Raw genomic sequence first — 10,222 nt, 5'->3', positions numbered from 1 at the left:
AACACAGAGGTCACTCTCTTCCCTCCCATCAAAGCCTTTTTGCCGTTATTTTTTGTTCTGAGATAGCTTGAGTTCCCAAGTCAAAAAGTGACACACTTATTCATTTGGCAGGCTTAAGGAACAAAGAACCATCATCTGGTGATCAACAGGAAGAGGAGTGCTCTTGCTATTCTGATATCATCTGCCGGTGTTATTGTTGCTGCTGCTCCAAGTAATAGGATTCTGGAAGCAAGACCATAAATCTTCCATGCTTTGCATTGTCTCGTGCTCAGTTGAAGGCCCTTGTTGCTGATTGAGTCATGCATTTTTCATTTGCCTGGCTAACTAACACGCCTCAAGTGAAACAGACAGAAAAGTGCTGAAACTCCACCTCATCTTCTCCTTTCCCTTAACAGGACTTTGCCTGTGAGCTACAAATAAAAAAAGAGAGAGACTCTGAGCTCAGGAAGTGCTGTTGATTGAAAAAACCCTCTTTTTTAAAGTTCAAGAATAATTTTGGTTCAAGAATAATTTCCCTTTTCAGAAAATGGAAAGGTGTTGAGTGCTCTCTACTGGAGTGGGCGGCTCATGTGGAGAAGCCTCTGGGGCTGTGGAAATAAATGAGGCAAAGTCAAGTAGCAAAACTACATACTTGAGTAAAGTCCTTAGCTGTTAGCCCTGACGGCCATTAAGCCTCTTGTATTCTTCTAAAGGTATCTGAAGAAGTGTGCATGCACACGAAAGCTCATACCTATGACAAACTTAGTTGGTCTCTAAGGTGCTACTGGAAGGAACTTTTTTTTTCTTATCTTCTAAAGCAAATAAAGGGAACTTGAGGCAATTCCAGCCCCAGCCGGCATGGCAATGGTCAGGGATCATGGGAGGTGTAGTCTAGCAGGGCCACAGATTAATCACCCCATTCAAAATAAAGCCTGCTAAACTGCTACAAAAACCCCTAGTGTGCACCATTCTTGTTGTCGGCATCCGTCTGTTTTGGGAGACAATGGAGGGGTGCGTCTTAGGGAGTGAAGTCACACTGTTAGCCTGTTGCAGAGCCTGCTGTGGCTGTAGAGACTGATAGGGGAGAGACATGTTTTGTTGCAGCTGAGGCATATGATGTCATTCAGTTGTGCTGCTGCAGATGCATCGTGGCATTTCTTCTCTTTGCGCTCCTCCGTTCTTGTTTTCTGATGTATTCAGTCAGGTGTTGCAGGGTATAGATTAGCGGTCAGCACCTTGTTTCCTCTCATGTGATTCCCAGTAGCTGGCATTCTGAGGCTTGCTGCCTCTGACAGTGGAGGGAGGACATAGCCATCTTGGCTGGTAGCCATGCATAGCTTTAGCCTCCATGAAGTTCGCTTAATTCTATTCAAAGCCACCCAAGCTGGTGGCCATCCCTGCCTCTCGTGGGAACAAATTCCAGAGTTTTGCCATGAGCTGAAAGACAAAGTGCCTCCTTGTGTCCTGAATCAGCTTCAATGAATAGCCACGGGTTCTAGTTGCATAAGAGAGGGAGTGAAAACATGCCCTCCACATCATGCATAACATGAAGAAAGGGTGCAGCATTTGATACTTTAGAGAAAGAGGTTACATGACAGATATAAAATTATGGACAGCATGGAGAAAGGGGATAAAGAAATGTGTTACTCCCTCATAGGGCTAGAACTCACAAACATCCAATGAAACTGAATGCTAGATGATTCAGGGCATGTAAAATTAATTATTTCTGCATGTAGTGCACAGTTAAGCTACTCCCACAGGAAACGGTGATGTTCAGCAACCTGGGTGGCTTCGAAAGAGGATTGGACAATTTCATAGCTACCAATGGGTACTAGTAGCCACAATGGCTATGCTCTGGTTTCACAGTCAGAGGCTGTACTACTTCTGAATACCAGTTGCTAGAAACCTCAAGAGGGGAGAGCGCTCTCATGCTCGGTGTCAGGGACGGGCTGGAGGAAGAGGAGTGGTGGGAGGCACCAGCCGAGGAACCCCCAAGGGAAACCCCAGAGGAGGAAGGCTCAGGGCCAGGGGGTTGGTGGTGGAACCCTGAGAAGAGGTTAGAGAGAGAAGATTGGGAGGAGGGACTGGATGCTGAAGGGGCCACAGGGTTTAGTGAGCAGAAAGAGCCTGGGACAGGGAGCTGTTCAGACTCTGAGGCTGAAGTGGAGATGGGGAATCAAGAGGCTGCTGAAGAATCCAAGGAGTCTCCCTCTCCTGCTGCAACAAGCTCCCCTCCACCTTGGTTTCCAAGAACGGGCAGAATAATGAGGAGAGCAGAACGAAGGCCGGAGGTGCGCAGACTCAGTGTGAGACTGCTTGGGAAACATCCGGGAGAGGAGGAGCCTTAGAAGGGGTGGAAGGCAGGGACCTTCAGTCCTGGCAACTGCTCCATAGGGGCAAGAACAGTGCTATTTTTCTAGAAAAAGGGGTGCTGGAACTCCTTGTTCTCTTATAAAGGCAATGGCGCCCACCTGAGAGGTACCGGAACGGAGTTCTGACGAGTTCCAACTAGGGGGACAAAAAGCTCCGCCGGGGAAGACCTACTGGGAGAAGTTGCTGAGTTGTATGCCATTTCCTAGAATAAAGAGTTAACTTTTATTTGGACCTCTGCCTTTTTTGTGCTGACCTCCCGCTGACTCCAGCCCTGACGCTTGGGTCCTGGTTGAGTGTTTCCCACAGGCACTGTGAGGAGAGCATTGGCTGGACTGGATGGGCCATCGACCTGATCCAGCAGCCTCATCTTGCGTTTTCATATTCTTACACTTCTTTTTCTTTCATGGCTGCCCCCACATTCCCTATTTATTCATTATTTATCGATCCCTTCCGCTTAACATCCTGCCTCGTGCTTCAAAAAGCCTCGGGCCTGCAATGTCCTCCGTCACCTGCTTGAGCTTCAAGCTGCAGGATATACAGCCTGGCAAGCGCAGAACCTGATGAGCCTCGTTCCTATTGAGATTTCCTCATCACTATTAATTTCTCCCCTGCTCCTGACAGATTTGGGAGCCACTTATTGAAATTCTTCCTTCTCCCGCCTTAGTGGAATCCAGCTCAGCCGCTGTCAAATCTGCCAACAGACGCGGCAATGCTCCTGTGATAAAATAGGTCCAATTCTCTCCCAATCTTACTTTCCTGGGGAAGAACAGAACTCATTAAATAATTATCAACTGTGACAAGAAAGTCCCCGGCCAAACACTTGCCGCTAATCTAGGCATGACAGCAGGACTATACCTTTCAAAGTGGTAATTAGCTAGATTAACAACAACATAAGTACCAGACAATGACATGGAAAGGACTGTCCCTAAAGGAGAGATTCATTATACATAGGGTTTAGTGTTTGCATGACTTATGAATGGTATTTTGCACCACACAACGGCACTCTGTCTTCTTCTTCTCCCCGCTCCATTTCGGCAAAGGAAGAAGGGAAGGAAGCATAGGTATAAGTGAGGCTGAGCATCATAAGAAGAGACTCTGGTTCATCCCACCTATGATGGGGACAAACGGCCATCGCTGATCACAGAAACAGGTACCGTGTGAACAAAATGAACTGCTATTTCCAGAATCAATTAGCACAGCAACAAGGGGTTAGACCAAAAACAATGCACCTCTAGAGAAAGCTGGCCAAAGTCCAGAAAAGTGAATGAAGCTATGGTGCTTATTGCCAGCTGAAGTCCCAGCATAATAATTCATATGGTATTTGCTTTCAGTTCGCAGAGGACAAATGTCTATATTATAGTGGTTTGTTTGTGCATTCCCTAATGACTCAAGTGGGGTTCAGGGTGGTGGGATTCCCCCATGAACTGAAGCCGAACTTTGACAATTCCCAAAAAAACTGCAAACACAAGAATGCCAGCTTCAGGTTTGAAGAGACTCGGGGCAAAGTCCAATAAGTTTCCCACACCCTCTCCTGTTGGTAGGATCTGCTGGGCTTAAGTGGTCATAGGGTGGTTGAGAGCCACCACTTTAATTTCCAGCCATGCTACATCCAGGGGGAATTGGGGGGAATTGCAGCTAGACCCAGCTACCTGGTGCTATTCAGAGCACTGAGACAACAGAAATAAGTAACAAATACAAGGCTCCAGGTCAGTCAGTGATGGGCCCTTAAGGTGTTGAGACCGTAGCCGCTGTCTAGGGATGCCAAGCACCAACACAAAGGTTGGCTCATTTTGGCAGCATAAGGAGCCACAGTAGAAGAACAAGTTGGCTATCAGAATATCAGATCTATCATTAGCTGGCTATGTGACCATAGGTCATCATAATATGGCATTATTAACATTATTTAAATTATGGACATTGCTGCCTTTTGAATAAGCTCTTTTAGGACTTGGCTGTAAAGGATTCACCTTGAAAATCCCATATGAGGCCTCCTGAAGTACAGTGGTACCTCTGGTTGTGAACGGGATCCATTCCCGGAGGCCTGTTCGCAACATAAAAAGCCCACAACCTGAAGCGCCATATCTGCACAGGTGCGCAGCGCAATTTGGCGCTTGTGTGCATGTGCGAAGTGTGATTTAGTGCTACTGTGCATGCGCGAGCGGCAAAACCCAGAAGTAACCCTTTCTAGTACTTCCAGGTTGCTGCGAGACGCAACCTGAAAAAATGTAACATGAAGCAAACGTAACATGAGGTATGACTGTATATGATCTGCCAATGAAGCCCTACTTCTGCTTTTATGTGGCAGCCAGATTAGTTGCCACATGAAACAGGGTCCTTTTGGTGGCAGCCCCAGAGTTTGGGAACATTTCCCCGCACAAGCTTTCTGCTTCTTTTTCTTTCTGGAAGGAAGTCAGTATTATTTGTCCTTTTCCTTTCCTTTTGCCCATTCTGGTTGTTGGTTGTTTCAGCCCCATTAGTTTTTTTGTTTTGTTTTGTTTTTAGTTTTCCATTGTTCCATTTTAACACTTTTAAAGGAATGTTTCTGGATGCCACTTCAGGAACAGTAACTCAAAAAGGCTTTAGAAATCCGGCAAGGAACCAAATGTTTTAAAGTGTTTTTGTTGTTTATCATAGAAGACGACGTGTAGCAGCATCTCTTTTGCATCCAGAAGCTTCCAGATTCGATCCCAGGCATCTCTATAGACCAAAAGTCTGCCTCCGTATAAGATAGCTTCCTATGCCCCTGTAGTGATTAAAATTTGCTAAGGCCACCAGGAATCAAGTAAAAGGGGTTTGGGAGCTGAATTTGGCTTGTGTGTCTCTGAGACCTGTCCCAATATATTTTGCTGCTTGGGGCAACAAGATGGTGCACCTGTTCACTGCTAAGTGGAATGGCAGATAAATCTTACTTCAACACTGGTGATGGGATAATGTTCTCTGTTTCTCCTGTGGGCAGCAAGCTAGCCTAGCAGATGCAAGGCAGGTGTTACCTGTAGGGCCAACAGCTTTAACCAGTATCTGAAGAAGTGTGCATGCACACGAAAGCTCAAACCAATGACAAACTTAGTTGGTATCAAAGATGCTACTGGAAGGAATTTGTTTCGAGCTTTAACCAGGGTAAAATTTTGGTGGCCCAGGAAGAACACCCAGGAGGAACTGCTGCCCCCAGAATCTGCCATCTGAGATAGCTGCCTCAGATAGGGCTGGTCTGGTGGTCTATCTGCACGTTACATGAAAATAGTCATGTCTACTTATAAGCCCAGCTCAAATGCTGAAATCCCCTTCATCCTTGCCTCCTCCCCCCCCCACCCCCCAGGATCTGAGCAATACCTCTGACATCACTCAGGCTATTCGCAAAATGAAAATGAAATGCTGCATAAATATTTGCCTAACTGGAAGAAGCCAGGGGAGTGGGTTGTTTGGAGTGTTTGCGCAAATCCAAGTGGAGATGGATGAGTCGGCGAGATGGCCAAAAGATGTATACAGTTTATCGCACAGCCCTGTTATTTATCACACGATAATCGCAAGCAAATATTTGGTATGGGGATATAGATGCACACATGCACACAGATCCGGACGGAGCCAAAGTTTTCCTGGCACGTGGAGTCCTCGCCGCCTGCGCTGCAAATTGTGAGTCTGCGGCTGCACTTGTTCCAGAATTGCTTCTCAGCTGCCAGCCCACTGAAGCGCCTCCGGCTTCGGCCTCATCCTTTGTTTGCTTGCCCATTAAAGTTCTTATCCCGCACTCCGTTTTGGCAGAAGATCCCATCATCTCTGCCTTGCGCTGGCCTAGGCCTTTCTCCTGCCTCGCTTTCTATTAACCTACAGCAACAATCAATGCCTTGTCGTGGCGAAGGGGCTTGAATAACTCAGAGAAGCTATGAGCTATGCCATGCAGGGCCACCCAAGATGGACAGGTCATAGTGGAGAGTTTTGACTAAACGTGATCCACCTGGAGAAGGAACTGGCAAGCCACTCCAGTATCCCTGCCAAGAAAACTCCATGGACAAAGACAACAGGCATATAAAAGTTATGACGCTGGAAGATGAGCCCCTCAGGTCGGAAGGCGTCCAACATGCTACTGAGGAAGAGCGGAGGACAAGTACAAGTAGATTCAGAGCTGATGAAGCGGCTGGGCCAAAGCCGAAAGGACGCTCAGTTGCGGATATGCCTGGAAGCGAAAGGAAAGTCCGATGCTGTAAAGAAAAATATTGCATAGGAACCTGGAATGTAAGAACCATGAGTGGAGGTAAGCTGGATGTGGTCAAAAATGAGATGACAAGAATAAATATCGACATCCTGGGCATCAGTGAACTAAAATGGAAGGGAATGGGCGAATTCAGTTCGGGTGACTATCATATCTACTACTGTGGGCAAGAATCCTGTAGCAGAAATGGAGTGGCCCTCATAGTCAACAAAAGAGTGGCAAAAGCTGTAATGGGATGCAATCTCAAAAATGACAGAATGATCTCGATACGAATCCAAGGCAGACCTTTTAACATCACAGTAATCCAAGTTTATGCACCAACTACTGGTGCTGAAGAAAGTGAAATTGACCAATTCTATGAAGACCTACAACAACTTCTAGAAATGACACCAAAGAAGGATGTTCTTCTCATTACAGGGGATTGGAATGCTAAAGTAGGGAATCAAGAGATAAAAGGAACAACTGGCAAGTTTGGCCTTGGAGTTCAAAATGAAGCAGGGCAAAGGCTAATAGAGTTCTGTCAAGAGAACAAGCTGGTCATCACAAACACTCTCTTCCAACAACACAAGAGACGACTCTACACATGGATATCACCAAATGGGCAGCATCGAAATCAGATTGATTATATTCTCTGCAGCCAAAGATGGAGAAGCTCTATACAGTCAGCAAAAACAAGACCTGGAGCTGACTGTAACTCAGATCATCAGCTTCTTATAGCAAAATTCCAGCTTAAACTGAAGAAAGTAGGAAAAACCACTGGGCCAGTAAGATACAATCTGAATCAAATCCCTTATGAATACACAGTGGAAGTGAGGAACAGGTTTAAGGATTTAGATTTGGTGGACAGAGTGCCTGAAGAACTATGGATGGAGGCTCGTAACATCATACAGGAGGCAGCAACGAAAACCATCCCAAGGAAAAGGAAATGCAAGAAAGCAAAATGGCTGTCCAACGAGGCCTTACAAATAGCGGAGGAGAGGAGGCAAGCAAAATGCAAGGGAGATAGGGAAAGATACAGGAAACTGAATGCAGATTTCCAAAAAACAGCAAGGAGAGACAAGAGGGTCTTCTTAAATGAGCAATGCAAAGAAATAGAGGAAAACAATAGAATGGGGAAAACCAGAGATCTGTTCAAGAAAATTGGAGATATGAAAGGAACATTTCGTACAAAGATTACCATAATCAAGGACAAAAGTGGTAAGGACCTAACAGAAGCAGAAGACATCAAGAAGAGGTGGCAAGAATACACAGAGGAATTATACCAGAAAGATATGGAGGTCTCATACACCCCAGGTAGTGTGGTTGCTGACCTTGAGCCAGACATCTTGGAGAGTGAAGTCAAATGGGCCTTAGAAAGCATTGCTAATAACAAGGCCAGTGGAAGTGATGATATTCCAGCTGAACTATTTAAAATTTTAAAAGATGATGCTGTTAAGGTGCTACACCCAATATGCCAGCAAGTTTGGAAAACTCAGCAATGGCCAGAGGATTGGAAAAGATCAGTCTACATCCCGATTCCAAAGAAGGGCAGTGCCAAAGAATGCTCCAACTACCGCACAATTGCACTCATTTCACACGCTAGCAAGGTTATGCTTAAAATTCTACAAGGCAGGCTTAGGCAGTATGTGGACCGAGAACTCCCAGAAGTGCAAGCTGGATTTCGAAAGGGCAGAGGAACCAGAGACCAAATAGCAAACATGCGCTGGATTATGGAGAAAGCTAGAGAGTTCCAGAAAAACGTCTACTTCTGCTTCATTGACTATGCAAAAGCCTTTGACTGTGTCGACCACAGCAAACTATGGCAAGTTCTTAAAGAAATGGGAGTGCCTGATCACCTCATCTGTCTCCTGAGAAATCTCTATGTGGGACAAGAAGCTACAGTTAGAACTGGATATGGAACAACTGATTGGTTCAAAATTGGGAAAGGAGTACGACAAGGTTGTATATTGTCTCCCTGCTTATTTAACTTATATGCAGAATTCATCATGCGAAAGGCTGGACTAGATGAATCCCAAGCCGGAATTAAGATTGCCGGAAGAAATATCAACAACCTCAGATATGCAGATGACACAACCTTGATGGCAGAAAGCGAGGAGGAATTAAAGAACCTTTTAATGAGGGTGAAAGAGGAGAGCGCAAAATATGGTCTGAAGCTCAACATCAAAAAAACCAAGATCATGGCCACTGGTCCCATCACCTCCTGGCAAATAGAAGGGGAAGAAATGGAGGCAGTGAGAGATTTTACTTTCTTGGGCTCCTTGATCACTGCAGATGGTGACAGCAGTCACGAAATTAAAAGACACCTGCATCTTGGGAGAAAAGCAATGACAAACCTAGACAGCATCTTAAAAAGCAGAGACATCACTTTGCCGACAAAGGTCCGTATAGTTAAAGCTATGGTTTTCCCAGTAGCGATGTATGGAAGTGAGAGCTGGACCATAAAGAAGGCTGATCGTCGAAGAATTGACGCTTTTGAATTATGGTGCTGGAGGAGACTCTTGAGAGTCCCATGGACTGCTAGAAGATCAAACCTATCCATTCTTAAGGGAATCAGCCCTGAGTGCTCCCTGGAAGGACAGATCGTGAAGCTGAGGCTCCAATACTTTGGCCACCTCATGAGAAGAGAAGAATCCTTGGAAAAGACCCTGATGTTGGGAAAGATTGAGGGCACTAGGAGAAGGGGACGACAGAGGACAAGATGGTTGGACAGTGTTCTCGAAACTACGAACATGAGTTTGACCAAACTGCGGGAGGCAGTGCAAGACAGGAGTGCCTGGCGTGCTATGGTCCATGGGGTCACGAAGAGTCGGACACGACTAAACGACTAAACAACAACAACAACAACAGCAACAATGGCCAGGAGTAAACTGGAGCAGCTGGTTACAGATCCCCACTATCTGACTGTGAAACAGCTGCTTTGCAGAAGGACCCCACTGCAAAATGTATACTGTGGAGCTGGGTCATATTTTAAGCCAACAGAGAACAAGAGAATGAAGAGAATGTGCCTCGTGCCTATTTGATGGCTGGGGCAGGGGGAGGAAAACCTGAGTTGCATACATCACTCTTCCTGGTTGCCATGCCCAAGCATCGCCTTCCAGGTATCTCCTTGGCATTATATCATGCCATTATCTATCTCTGCACCAGCGTCCATTGGCCCTCTTTCATCAGTCTGTGCAAAAAAAAAAATGCTTTCTGGATTTTCAGTCAAAATTAATATTTGCCGCTTGGCTATTTTTGGCAAGGTCCTCTTTGAGAGCATTTAATAGAAATGGCAAGCACGGGAACCGGATTTGAGCCTGTGAACATTTACCCTCAAATAACTTCATTTAGATGAGCGTCACTGGGAGCAAAATGAGACCTATTCGGAGCACTGTGGCTGCTCTTGTATCTTTGAAATGTTTCAGCACAACCTTCCTCTTTCATCCCTTAAGAATTAAGACCCATCTTGCCGGCACCTTTTACGTTCCAGAGTGCCCAATAGGCAATGGAACTGGAGCATACAAGGAAGGACTAGCTGATCAAAACTAACCTTAGATAAATAATAAAATCTAGAAATGCAGCTCTAATGAAAACCTCTGGCTGAATGCAGAGGAGTGGCGGGAGGCACAGGCTGCGGACCGCACAAGGGAAGAAGGCTCAGAGCCAGGGGATTGGTGGTGAGAC

Source organism: Zootoca vivipara, chromosome 3 (genome assembly GCF_963506605.1).
Source record: "Zootoca vivipara chromosome 3, rZooViv1.1, whole genome shotgun sequence".
NCBI classification, from domain to species: domain Eukaryota; kingdom Metazoa; phylum Chordata; class Lepidosauria; order Squamata; family Lacertidae; genus Zootoca; species Zootoca vivipara.
The sequence above is the reverse complement of the archived record's forward strand: the minus strand, read 5'-3'. Positions refer to the sequence as shown.